Source organism: Pseudophryne corroboree, chromosome 8, assembly GCF_028390025.1.
Source record: "Pseudophryne corroboree isolate aPseCor3 chromosome 8, aPseCor3.hap2, whole genome shotgun sequence".
Classification (NCBI taxonomy): domain Eukaryota; kingdom Metazoa; phylum Chordata; class Amphibia; order Anura; family Myobatrachidae; genus Pseudophryne; species Pseudophryne corroboree.
This window is the reverse complement of record NC_086451.1, coordinates 315575459-315590069: the sequence shown is the minus strand read 5'-3', so window position 1 is coordinate 315590069 and position 14611 is coordinate 315575459. Positions and strand designations below refer to the sequence as shown.

The 14611-nt window shown below is 44.0% G+C and overlaps 1 long non-coding RNA gene across 1 annotated transcript in view; it reads right to left on the bottom strand.

Annotated features, from left to right (window-relative positions):
* Positions 1-470: 470 nt before the first annotated feature.
* LOC134947745 (uncharacterized) overlaps positions 471-14611 on the bottom strand; it is a 29856-nt gene continuing 15715 nt past the window's right edge. Inside the window, exon 3 of the long non-coding RNA XR_010182740.1 lies at positions 471-607. This is a non-coding gene — a long non-coding RNA (uncharacterized LOC134947745). The remainder of the gene's footprint in view (positions 608-14611) is intronic.

The following is a 14611-nucleotide window of genomic DNA, read 5'->3' as shown; positions in this document are numbered from 1 at the left end:
TTGTTGTCTAAAACAAAAAAATCTGCAGTCTTTTCTAAAATTAAAAAAAAATTATATTGTGTATTTATTTAGTGTGTGTTCAGACAAGTGACACAGCATTCATTGCTATTCTGTGTGCAGTGGTGTCCCCCATCATCTACACACCAAAACAATTCATAAGTGTCAAAAACTAATTTATTGTTGGTGTCAGTCCACACAAGAGCAGGAGCAACAACCCAGTACAAGTGCTGTGACTGCTGCCAGTCATTAGAGTTCTTCAACATCTACAAAAGCCGATGGTCAAGGGGGAAGGAAGATTTAAGAAAGGACACCTGAAATCTAAACAATATATCACAATGTTCCCAAAAAAATCCCCTCTATATATAACAAAGGAGATGTTTACTGCCAAAAACATATAATTGCCAACATGCGTACACCACACACAATGGCAAGGAAAGGGTCTGGTCATGGCTTTCTTTGAAAGTGGTATTACTGCTAGTGCTACTGCTGTTTCATGCACTAGAATGCCTATTACACAAGCTGTGGCCAAACACATTCTGGCATCTTCTACTGTAACCTCACATGATGATGCAACACCTCCTCATTCTGAGTCTAGAAGATGTGTCACCTATAAAACAGTAAAGAAAAAAACACTTAGGTTGAAGAACAAACTGATCACAAACTTCACAAATAATTAATAAGAGTCTAAAGGTGTCCATGAGCGCTAAGTGTGAGTATGATATTTCTGACACTGTAATCCCACAAGAGTGACCTCAATTAACCTCGCGGTTAGCTGCAGACCGCAATTTTCCCACCATTGACTATAATGGAGGACTGCGAAACCCGATTATAGCCAGTGCACTCCTGACCTGTCAATCCGCTATGATGTGGCGCTCCCTGATTGGCTGCCGGGTCTTCTAGTGACAGGAGTCATGGGGGGGGGTCCCGGCATTCGGAGTAAGGTGTTCCATGTGTAAACATGGAACCCCTTTAGTTTGTTGGACCGGGTTTTTTGTTTTTTTATTTTTTAACCCCTGGGATGCTACATGGAAGGAAGAGGATCGATCTTCACTGGGTTGTTTGTCAGTATATATTTTTTACAGGTACATGATTGGATTCTACTGCAGAAGGGGACGTGAATGACGGCGTGGGATGTAGGTAAGTATGTATGAATGTGTAAGTGTACATGTATGTGTATTAAAGTTGTACTTTCACGGTGTGTCTTGTGTTTTTTTGGGGGGTATTTCTTTTGTTGTGGAACTACAGGTACCAGCGGGCCCATTATTTCCCTGCATGCTGGTACTTGTGCTTTTCCAAGTACCATCATGCGGGGTAAGCTTGCTGGGGCTTGTAGTTCTACACAAATTTTTGGAGAAGAAGAAAGACTCTTGCTGGGGCTTGTAGTTCCACAACAAAGGACAATATTCTTTCTTTTAAAACACTTGTAAAGGCTATCAGCCCCCCCATCCACTGCCCAGGGATGGGGGGAGAGCTTCGGGCTTCACCCCTGGATCTTGGGTGCCTGGAGGGTTAGACCTCTTGATTTAAGGAGTCCCCACTCCCCCATGGAACCCCAGCCAGGGGTGACTAGTTGGGGGGAGTGATGCTGCGGCCGCAGGGCCCTATATGAAAGTGTCCCCCAGCTGCGACAACACCTCTCTGGCTAGTGGAGCCCGGTGCTGGTTTTAAAAATACGGTGGACTGCTACGTCTTTTATCACCCATATTTTTGGAAGCAGGACCGGTCCAAGAGCCCGGTGCTGGTTGCTTAAATATGGGGAAACCCAGTCAATTGTTTCCCCGTATTTTTGTAACCAGGACTGGCTGAAAGAGCCCGAGGCTGGTTATGCTTTTGGGGGGGACCTGCACGTCATTTAAAAAAAAAATTAAACACTTTCTTTACTGTTCCATACAGATGCATGCACGGATGTCACTGATCTGTGCATGCTTCTGACCAAGTGATAAAAACATGACCTAAAATCCGCATGTTTTTATTACTAAAAATGGCATGTTTCCTTTACTAAAAACCACAAATAATCACATGTGAATTCCATTTTGACCTTAGAATTCGCACCCTATTACAGGTGCGATTTTTAGTAAAAAAATAACAAATTACAAGAGTGCAATTTGGTGTAATTTTTTAGATATCTAAAAAATCGCACCCTCCTGTGTGAAATGAGGCAGTTGCTATTCCCAGGAGAGTCAAAAATATCCTGCTTTCAATAAATGTTGCAATGCTTGGGGCACTGTATTATGCTCAGCCAGAAAACACCCCAGACACTGCAAAAGTATAGACCTCAAGCCACAAACCCCAAAACACATATTGGCTGTTCTCACACTGAAATCTAATTACTTACAGTGGACAGGTAATCACGACAATGAGCATGGCCACATTGCAATACACTAAAGGCCAGTACTCACGGCCCGATGCTGGAGAGATGTGTGCTGAGCGAACCGCTCAGCACACATCTCTCCCGGCGCTCAGCACAGCGCGATCTGTGCTGAGCGTGCGGGGGGAGACGGGGGGGCCGCTCACTTCACCCAGTGGGTGAAGTGAGCGACCCGCTAGATTTGCCTGCATGCAGGCCAATCTAGCAGCAGCGATAGCGATGCGCGGGGCTGCGCATCGCTATCGCTGTTAGGGCTACACACGGAGCGATGTTGCTGAAAATCTAAGCAATCTAGTCAGATTGCTTAGATTATCGCTCAGTGTGTACCCCCCTTTACTTCCCACTGCAGTTTCATATAGTGGACAGTAATGTCAAACCACTCCAGGTTTGATGGACAGCATAAAACTGCAGTTAATCACTTTAAGTCCTGATGTATATGACATTTAGCAGGATGTTCCAGAGCTAAAAGACTTTGATAATCTGTGCAATTGTAATACCTCTGGGAAACTCCCATTCACATGCCACATGCATTTAAACAAGGCTTTCTCTCACACAGTATGTGCTCCCAGGTGTGTGCCTCTCAACATAATGGACAAAGTGATAGCAGAGTTAGGGGTCTATTTACTAAGCCTCAGATGGAGAAAAAGTGGATGGAGATAAAATACCAGTCAATCAGCTCCTAACTGCCATTTTTCAAACACAGCCTGTGGCATGTCAGTTAGGAGCCGATTGGCTGGTACTTTATCTCCATCGACTTTATCTCCATCCGAGGCTTATTAAATAGACCCCTAAAATTGCTTGATAACATTGTGAATCTTTGCCCCAGTAGGTGTCAGCTACAGTTGCCCCAGTGAACAAAGGACAGTTTTGGTAGGCATCTGCATCTATGCATTTGAAGAAAGCTCTGAGACTGCATTGTCCCTTCAAAACTGAGGAGAAAGTAATATCTGATATGCCAAATTAAAATATATTTACCAATATGGACGCCAAATGAGAATTCTTGCAGATCACACTGGACAAGAAATCATCCAGGCTTACCACCTTCATAACACCTATGGGCAGGTACATCTTACTTTGAACACCCTATGGCATAAGCACTGGCAGTATTCTAACAATGCATAGAGCATCTCTTTGAGGGATACCCTTTGTGAGATCTTTTTGGAAGACATCCTAGCTTGGGGCTGCACCATGGAAGAACATAGCATTGGACTATGCAAGTTCCTCCGAAGAAAATCAGCATGCAGTTAATCCCTGACAAGTGTATTTTCAAAATAATTGAAGTCCCATATGTTATCCACTTGCTAACTTCAGTGGATGTAAAGTTGCATCCTGCTAAGACACAAAATGTCTAACACATGCCTACCCCAACAGATAAATTGAGTCTGCAGATGCAAATGTGGTAAGGACCTACTGTACATGCAGCTGACAGCTTATCATACGCTCACCTTACAGATTTGGGTGTCGCTGATGCTTACGATGACCTGGATATCATAGAGTTTGATGTCCTTTCCTCCAAGTGCATGGAGGAACTCTGTAGTACCACACTCAGGGATGAACCTCTACCAATGGTTATATCATGTTGATCTGCATGGCTGACCTTCTTCCTGCAAGGAACTCTCTGGTAACCTAATTTTTTTTGCCTTCCACAATGAATTAACCCTCTCAGAAGGAATCATCTTGCATGGTCAGTGTTTTGTGATAACTTTAAGGCTTCTATGCTCAGCAGTCCCACCAGGGGAACCCCGAGCATGAAGTCACCATATGGAGGGCTAAGGATGGCTTGTTTTAGCCCTCCATGGTGGCTGACATTGAGCTGGTGGTATCTGCTTGTGCCCACTGCACTACTTTATGGGCCAATCATGCCAAAGAACTGCCCTTTTCATAAGATTTCTGACTTCCTTTGGTCAAGACCCTAGCTGCAGATTTCTTTTAATGGAGGGGGAAAGTTGGTTTAATACAGATTATGTTCACAAAGTGAACAAGTGCCACAGTCATCAACAAATTGAAAAGACACTTTCTGCACATGCCGTACCACACAAATTACTTACTGACAATGCCATGCGGTTTATGTGTGGAGAGTTGCAGCCTTTCACCAGTAAATGGGACATCTCACGTGCCATCAACAGTCCTTGCTATCCAAATTGCAATGGAGTTGCAGAATGAGCAATACATTCTGCAAAGCCCTTGTTAAATAAAGGTTATAGAGATGGTTCTGACATGTTTATGGTGCTCCTTAATTTGAGAATTACTCAAAGAGATAGACTTTATTTTCCTTCTCAACACCTCCTGTCCAGGTACACATGCATTCCCACCAACAAGTTCAAACTTGGGAGGCCTTATTCAGGTTTGTTAGCAAACCAAAAAAGCACACTTATGGCCAAAAACATGTTGCACTGCAGGTGGGGCAGATGTAACATGTGCAGAGAGAGTTAGATTTGGGTGGAGTGTGTTCAAACTGAAATCTAAATTGCAGTGTAAAAATAAAGCAGCCGATATTTACTATGCACAGAAACAATATAACCCACCCAAATCTAACTCTCTCTGTACATGTTACATCTGCCCCACCTGCTTTTTTGGTTTGCTAACAAACCTGAATAACCCCGAAATAACAACATCATGAACCCTCCTGAAACCGGCAACACCAATAATCTTTTCTTTGTCACCAGGTCTGGAAGATTTCCATTCCTAATCCAAAATTTCAGGTCTATGTAACTCATTCTCCCATTTTTCATTTTGCTGTTACGCTGTCTTACACCCAGATGTTCGCCTTCTTGCTTTGTGAAGGGCAGGAAGTTGCATCACAGCCATCCACTTGTTATTCAGGAAGAGCCTCGGCAGCCATTATTCAGCATGAATAATGCATGAATAATGCATAATGCAGCTAGTAGCTAATAATGCAGCTAGCAGCTAGTGGAGTCACACATCGCCAGCTCTTCAGAATCTTGTGATTTGCACAGACTCTTTTACATAAGAGGAAGTAAAAAATTGAAGACTGGTGAATATTAGGACCGATTAGACATTAAACAGAAAAGAAATGGGGCCACAGGTGAACTCTCAGAGGACCACATGCTGTCCTAGGACTACCTAGTATACACCTTCTCTTTGACATACAGTATGGCGCAATGGGTCCTATCACAAGCTACAGTATCTTAACTCTCCATTCACTATGTTTAATTGAAGCACACTAGAAAAAGGCCAAAGGAAGGATTCAGTATGATATCCCAGCTGTCGGGATTCCGGCAGTCAGGATACTGGAATTAGAGATGAGCGGGTTCGGTTCCTCGGAATCCGAACCCGCCCGAACTTCAGCTTTTTTTACACGGATCCGAGCGACTCGGATCTTCCCGCCTTGCTCGGTTAACCCGAGCGCGCCCGAACGTCATCATGACGCTGTCGGATTCTCGCGAGGCTCGGATTCTATCGCGAGACTCGGATTCTATATAAGGAGCCGCGCGTCGCCGCCATTTTCACACGTGCATTGAGATTGATAGGGAGAGGACGTGGCTGGCGTCCTCTCCATTTAGATTATAAGAGAGAGAGATTTACTGGAGCTTAGGACTAGGAGGAGTACTGTAGAAGTGTAGAGAGTGCAGAGAGTTTACTAGTGAGTGACCACCAGACAGTGCAGTTTATTTAATATATCCGTTCTCTGCCTGAAAAAAGCGATACACACAGTGACTCAGTCACATACCATATCTGTGTGCACTGCTCAGGCTCAGCCCAGTGTGCTGCATCATCTATATATATTATATATCTGTCTGACTGCTCAGCTCACACAGCTTATAATTGTGGGGGAGACTGGGGAGCACTGCAGTGCCAGTTATAGGTTATAGCAGGAGCCAGGAGTACATAATATTATATAGTGAGTGACCACCAGACAGTGCAGTTTATTTAATATATCCGTTCTCTGCCTGAAAAAAGCGATACACACAGTGACTCAGTCACATACCATATCTGTGTGCACTGCTCAGGCTCAGCCCAGTGTGCTGCATCATCTATATATATTATATATCTGTCTGACTGCTCAGCTCACACAGCTTATAATTGTGGGGGAGACTGGGGAGCACTGCAGTGCCAGTTATAGGTTATAGCAGGAGCCAGGAGTACATAATATTATATTAAAATTAAACAGTGCACACTTTTGCTGCAGGAGTGCCACTGCCAGTGTGACTGACCAGTGACCTGACCACACTGACCACCAGTATAGTTAGTAGTATACTTATATTGTGATTGCCTGAAAAAGTTAAACACTCGTCGTGTGACTTCACTTGTGTGTTGTTGTTTTTTTAATTCTATAAAAATAAAACTCATTCTGCTGACAGACAGTGTCCAGCAGGTCCGTCATTATATAATATATAATATATACCTGTCCGGCTGCAGTAGTGATATATATATATTTTTTATATCATTTATCATCCAGTCGCAGCAGACACAGTACGGTAGTTCACGGCTGTGGCTACCTCTGTGTCTGCACTCGGCAGGCAGTCCGTCCATAATTGTATACCACCTAACCGTGGTTTTTTTTTCTTCTTTATACATACATACTACTACGACATCTCTTTATCAACCAGTCTATATTAGCAGCAGACACAGTACAGTACGGTAGTTCACGGCTGTGGCTACCTCTGTGTCTGCACTCGGCAGGCAGTCCGTCCATAATTGTATACCACCTAACCGTGGTTTTTTTTTCTTTCTTCTTTATACATACATAGTTACATAGACATCTCTTTATCAACCAGTCTATATTAGCAGCAGACACAGTACAGTACGGTAGTTCACGGCTGTGGCTACCTCTGTGTCTGCACTCGGCAGGCAGTCCGTCCATAATTGTATACCACCTAACCGTGGTTTTTTTTTCTTTCTTCTTTATACATACATAGTTACATAGACATCTCTTTATCAACCAGTCTATATTAGCAGCAGACACAGTACAGTACGGTAGTTCACGGCTGTGGCTACCTCTGTGTCTGCACTCGGCAGGCAGTCCGTCCATAATTGTATACCACCTAACCGTGGTTTTTTTTTCTTTCTTCTTTATACATACATAGTTACATAGACATCTCTTTATCAACCAGTCTATATTAGCAGCAGACACAGTACAGTACGGTAGTTCACGGCTGTGGCTACCTCTGTGTCTGCACTCGGCAGGCAGTCCGTCCATAATTGTATACCACCTAACCGTGGTTTTTTTTTCTTTCTTCTTTATACATACATAGTTACATAGACATCTCTTTATCAACCAGTCTATATTAGCAGCAGACACAGTACAGTACGGTAGTTCATGGCTGTGGCTACCTCTGTGTCTGCACTCGGCAGGCAGTCCGTCCATAATTGTATACCACCTAACCGTGGTTTTTTTTTCTTTCTTCTTTATACATACATACTACTACGACATCTCTTTATCAACCAGTCTATATTATTAGCAGCAGACACAGTACAGTACGGTAGTTCACGGCTGTGGCTACCTCTGTGTCTGCACTCGGCAGGCAGTCCGTCCATAATTGTATACCACCTAACCGTGGTTTTTTTTTCTTTCTTCTTTATACATACATAGTTACATAGACATCTCTTTATCAACCAGTCTATATTAGCAGCAGACACAGTACAGTACGGTAGTTCACGGCTGTGGCTACCTCTGTGTCTGCACTCGGCAGGCAGTCCATAATTGTATACTAGTATCCATCTCCATTGTTTACCTGAGGTGCCTTTTAGTTGTGCCTATTAAAATATGGAGAACAAAAATGTTGAGGTTCCAAAATTAGGGAAAGATCAAGATCCACTTCCACCTCGTGCTGAAGCTGCTGCCACTAGTCATGGCCGAGACGATGAAATGCCAGCAACGTCGTCTGCCAAGGCCGATGCCCAATGTCATAGTACAGAGCATGTCAAATCCAAAACACCAAATATCAGAAAAAAAAGGACTCCAAAACCTAAAATAAAATTGTCGGAGGAGAAGCGTAAACTTGCCAATATGCCATTTACGACACGGAGTGGCAAGGAACGGCTGAGGCCCTGGCCTATGTTCATGGCTAGTGGTTCAGCTTCACATGAGGATGGAAGCACTCAGCCTCTCGCTAGAAAAATGAAAAGACTCAAGCTGGCAAAAGCAGCACAGCAAAGAACTGTGCATTCTTCGAAATCCCAAATCCACAAGGAGAGTCCAATTGTGTCGGTTGCGATGCCTGACCTTCCCAACACTGGACGTGAAGAGCATGCGCCTTCCACCATTTGCACGCCCCCTGCAAGTGCTGGAAGGAGCACCCGCAGTCCAGTTCCTGATAGTCAGATTGAAGATGTCAGTGTTGAAGTACACCAGGATGAGGAGGATATGGGTGTTGCTGGCGCTGGGGAGGAAATTGACCAGGAGGATTCTGATGGTGAGGTGGTTTGTTTAAGTCAGGCACCCGGGGAGACACCTGTTGTCCGTGGGAGGAATATGGCCGTTGACATGCCAGGTGAAAATACCAAAAAAATCAGCTCTTCGGTGTGGAGGTATTTCACCAGAAATGCGGACAACAGGTGTCAAGCCGTGTGTTCCCTTTGTCAAGCTGTAATAAGTAGGGGTAAGGACGTTAACCACCTCGGAACATCCTCCCTTATACGTCACCTGCAGCGCATTCATAATAAGTCAGTGACAAGTTCAAAAACTTTGGGTGACAGCGGAAGCAGTCCACTGACCAGTAAATCCCTTCCTCTTGTAACCAAGCTCACGCAAAGCACCCCACCAACTCCCTCAGTGTCAATTTCCTCCTTCCCCAGGAATGCCAATAGTCCTGCAGGCCATGTCACTGGCAATTCTGACGATTCCTCTCCTGCCTGGGATTCCTCCGATGCATCCTTGCGTGTAACGCCTACTGCTGCTGGCGCTGCTGTTGTTGCTGCTGGGAGTCGATGGTCATCCCAGAGGGGAAGTCGTAAGACCACTTTTACTACTTCCACCAAGCAATTGACTGTCCAACAGTCCTTTGCGAGGAAGATGAAATATCACAGCAGTCATCCTACTGCAAAGCGGATAACTGAGGCCTTGGCATCCTGGGTGGTGAGAAACGTGGTTCCGGTATCCATCATTACTGCAGAGCCAACTAGAGACTTGTTGGAGGTACTGTGTCCCCGGTACCAAATACCATCTAGGTTCCATTTCTCTAGGCAGGCGATACCGAAAATGTACACAGACCTCAGAAAAAGAGTCACCAGTGTCCTAAAAAATGCAGCTGTACCCAATGTCCACTTAACCACGGACATGTGGACAAATGGAGCAGGGCAGGGTCAGGACTATATGACTGTGACAGCCCACTGGGTAGATGTATGGACTCCCGCCGCAAGAACAGCAGCGGCGGCACCAGTAGCAGCATCTCGCAAACGCCAACTCTTTCCTAGGCAGGCTACGCTTTGTATCACCGCTTTCCAGAATACGCACACAGCTGAAAACCTCTTACGGCAACTGAGGAAGATCATCGCGGAATGGCTTACCCCAATTGGACTCTCCTGTGGATTTGTGGCATCGGACAACGCCAGCAATATTGTGTGTGCATTAAATATGGGCAAATTCCAGCACGTACCATGTTTTGCACATACCTTGAATTTGGTGGTGCAGAATTTTTTAAAAAACGACAGGGGCGTGCAAGAGATGCTGTCGGTGGCCAGAAGAATTGCGGGACACTTTCGGCGTACAGGCACCACGTACAGAAGACTGGAGCACCACCAAAAACTACTGAACCTGCCCTGCCATCATCTGAAGCAAGAAGTGGTAACGAGGTGGAATTCAACCCTCTATATGCTTCAGAGGTTGGAGGAGCAGCAAAAGGCCATTCAAGCCTATACAATTGAGCACGATATAGTAGGTGGAATGCACCTGTCTCAAGCGCAGTGGAGAATGATTTCAACGTTGTGCAAGGTTCTGATGCCCTTTGAACTTGCCACACGTGAAGTAGTTCAGACACTGCCAGCCTGAGTCAGGTCATTCCCCTCATCAGGCTTTTGCAGAAGAAGCTGGAGACATTGAAGGAGGAGCTAACACGGAGCGATTCCGCTAGGCATGTGGGACTTGTGGATGGAGCCCTTAATTCGCTTAACAAGGATTCACGGGTGGTCAATCTGTTGAAATCAGAGCACTACATTTTGGCCACCGTGCTCGATCCTAGATTTAAAGCCTACCTTGGATCTCTCTTTCCGGCAGACACAAGTCTGCTGGGGTTGAAAGACCTGCTGGAGACAAAATTGTCAAGTCAAGCGGAACGCGACCTGTCAACATCTCCTCCTTCACATTCTCCCGCAACTGGGGGTGCGAGGAAAAGGCTCAGAATTCCGAGCCCACCCACTGGCGGTGATGCAGGGCAGTCTGGAGCGACTGCTGATGCTGACATCTGGTCCGGACTGAAGGACCTGACAACGATTACGGACATGTCGTCTACTGTCACTGCATATGATTCTCTCAACATTGATAGAATGGTGGAGGATTATATGAGTGACCGCATCCAAGTAGGCACGTCACACAGTCCGTACTTATACTGGCAGGAAAAAGAGGCAATTTGGAGGCCCTTGCACAAACTGGCTTTATTCTACCTAAGTTGCCCTCCCACAAGTGTGTACTCCGAAAGAGTGTTTAGTGCCGCCGCTCACCTTGTCAGCAATCGGCGTACGAGGTTACATCCAGAAAATGTGGAGAAGATGATGTTCATTAAAATGAATTATAATCAATTCCTCCGTGGAGACATTGACCAGCAGCAATTGCCTCCACAAAGTACACAGGGAGCTGAGATGGTGGATTCCAGTGGGGACGAATTGATAATCTGTGAGGAGGGGGATGTACACGGTGATATATCGGAGGGTGATGATGAGGTGGACATCTTGCCTCTGTAGAGCCAGTTTGTGCAAGGAGAGATTAATTGCTTCTTTTTTGGGGGGGGTCCAAACCAACCCGTCATATCAGTCACAGTCGTGTGGCAGACCCTGTCACTGAAATGATGGGTTGGTTAAAGTGTGCATGTCCTGTTTTGTTTATACAACATAAGGGTGGGTGGGAGGGCCCAAGGACAATTCCATCTTGCACCTCTTTTTTCTTTTCTTTTTCTTTGCATCATGTGCTGATTGGGGAGGGTTTTTTGGAAGGGACATCCTGCGTGACACTGCAGTGCCACTCCTAAATGGGCCCGGTGTTTGTGTCGGCCACTAGGGTCGCTAATCTTACTCACACAGTCAGCTACCTCATTGCGCCTCTTTTTTTCTTTGCGTCATGTGCTGTTTGGGGAGGGTTTTTTGGAAGGGACATCCTGCGTGACACTGCAGTGCCACTCCTAGATGGGCCCGGTGTTTGTGTCGGCCACTAGGGTCGCTAATCTTACTCACACAGCTACCTCATTGCGCCTCTTTTTTTCTTTGCGTCATGTGCTGTTTGGGGAGGGTTTTTTGGAAGGGCCATCCTGCGTGATACTGCAGTGCCACTCCTAGATGGGCCCGGTGTTTGTGTCGGCCACTAGGGTCGCTAATCTTACTCACACAGCTACCTCATTGCGCCTCTTTTTTTCTTTGCGTCATGTGCTGTTTGGGGAGGGTTTTTTGGAAGGGACATCCTGCGTGACACTGCAGTGCCACTCCTAGATGGGCCCGGTGTTTGTGTCGGCCACTAGGGTCGCTTATCTTACTCACACAGCGACCTCGGTGCAAATTTTAGGACTAAAAATAATATTGTGAGGTGTGAGGTATTCAGAATAGACTGAAAATGAGTGTAAATTATGGTTTTTGAGGTTAATAATACTTTGGGATCAAAATGACCCCCAAATTCTATGATTTAAGCTGTTTTTTAGTGTTTTTTGAAAAAAACACCCGAATCCAAAACACACCCGAATCCGACAAAAAAAATTCGGTGAGGTTTTGCCAAAACGCGTTCGAACCCAAAACACGGCCGCGGAACCGAACCCAAAACCAAAACACAAAACCCGAAAAATTTCAGGCGCTCATCTCTAACTGGAATACCGGTTGCGAGCGCAGCATGTCCCCTCAAGGGTGAGCTGCACTCACCACGCTCTGGGCCCAGTGACAACCTTCGTCATTCTGTCATTCCGATTAGTGTCAGGATCCGTCATGTTGATCGGTGTCAGGATTCTGGTGTCTGTATTTTGGCAGCCAGGATCCCGAATGTCAGGATTGTGAGTATATCCCTCATACACAGTAGGTATATATTTCCTTATTTGGTCTTGTTAAAGTTTCCACTGTAAGAATCATGCTTTTCTGACAAAATAGTTGTCATTTTTATTAAAACTTTTGTAACCATCTTTATTTTTATGCATAATGTGATTGTAGTAATGTGGCATGAAGGATCTCATATTTAACTATTCCCTTTTCTAAAAGCACTTATCACGTGACCAATCTTTTTCTCTAGTAGACAAATCAGTCACAAGCATGGAGAGTACAGTAAGTTACTGATATTCTTTATATAATTTATCGCCAGCAGAGAGCACTAAGGCATTATTTTTTAATAGCAGCATTACATGTTTTGTAACGAGAAGGATTATGCAAAACAAATACATTAGACAGTGCTTATTTGAAATTATGGAGTTCATGCAAACATCATCTGCACCTGTAGCTAGTAATGAAAGTAATCTTGAAAGAGCTGTATTTGAATTTGAACTGAATATTAAGCACCCAAAGTAACACTAAGTGCATTTTCAAAGGTTGTGTGTTTTTTTTTTTTTTATAAATGTATTTAGCACATTTCACAATAGCAGAAATTCATCACATCTGTTACAGGTAATACTTCCAATGTGCAATTTCAAGCCTCTCAGCAATAAGCACTGCATCGGTCTGAAGCAGTACAGTGCTTGTTTCACAGCATTTGAAATATTAGTGTGTATTTTACATTTGTTCAGCTGTTATTACTGAATGTGGGTTTAATCCATGAGAGATGCCCGTGCAGAATACCACAAATTACAGATGTCAGCAGCTAAATGCATATTACCTACCCTGAGCATAGCTCAAGGTGTGTGTGTGTTAAATTACAGATGGAAACTTACAGTGGAAAATATGTTATGAATTAGTGCAATAAAGAAAGTAAGCATAAGGATTACAGTCCTGCAAATAATAAAAACCGCACACAGCCTGGTAATGGATGTGACATAAAAATAAGCAGAACTTTTTTTATATTGTGCAGTGCAGAATTTGTTTGCTTTAATGCTGTAAAAGTAGCAAATTCTAGCATATTTATCTTTTTATAGAGTAGGGTGGTATACATTTTCAGTTTGAAATTTACGTGTGTATATATATATATATATATATATATATATATATATACATATAGTATGTACATGTACTGTATATAAATAGCATATATAGATACATAGAGCATATGTTAAGGATGAACAAACACAATAACATCTCTAAGGCAGCAGGGTGCATGGTTTATGTAAATTTAATTTTCAGAATAACTATATAGATATCCAGCTTGCAACTAGCACAACAAAAATGCAGTATAAAAGGCACTTTATTTTGCATCACAGAATAAAAGATAACTTATCTTAACCAGACCAAGCCACAGTAGTGTAGAACTCGACAGCAGTCTTAGCAGCACCTTGGTCAAGGGGTTAAGTCAAACAAAATCAGAAATACTGTATGTACCTGTATTCAATCATCCTTAAATTGCCTCACTCCACCATTGTCAAGCTACTCTTGGCTTGATGGGAGGTGTCCGGAAGGACCTCTCATCTTAACTTAAATGGGGTTGGTATCCTCCAATACAATTGTGAGACAACTAAGACACACCTTCACTACAGCTTACTACCCTGGTATTACACTCACAGGGGAAATGCAGTTTAACCCATTATGTTTAATAAACCTTTAATGGGATGCAGTTAATTTACCGACTGTTGGGATCCCGGCGGTCAGAATGCTGACGCCGGAATCCCGTCAGCCAGCAAAATGCCGCCTGTCGGAATCTTGACCAAAGCCCTGAATTCACACTCGATTCAGGTCTGAATATCCACCATAATACTGTAAGTTAATACAGGGTGCCTGAGAAAATGTCATCTCAAAAAGATTAATTAAAAAATGAATCTAATGAACAAAAGGCACTAATGCACTACACTAATACACACAGACACAAACACACACACACACACACACACACACACACACACACACACACACACACACACACATATATATACACACTGTATATATAACTCACCAATATTTGTGTTACAGTGGTGTTATGTATCAAATCACTTATGTTCTGCTTAATACAGCATATGC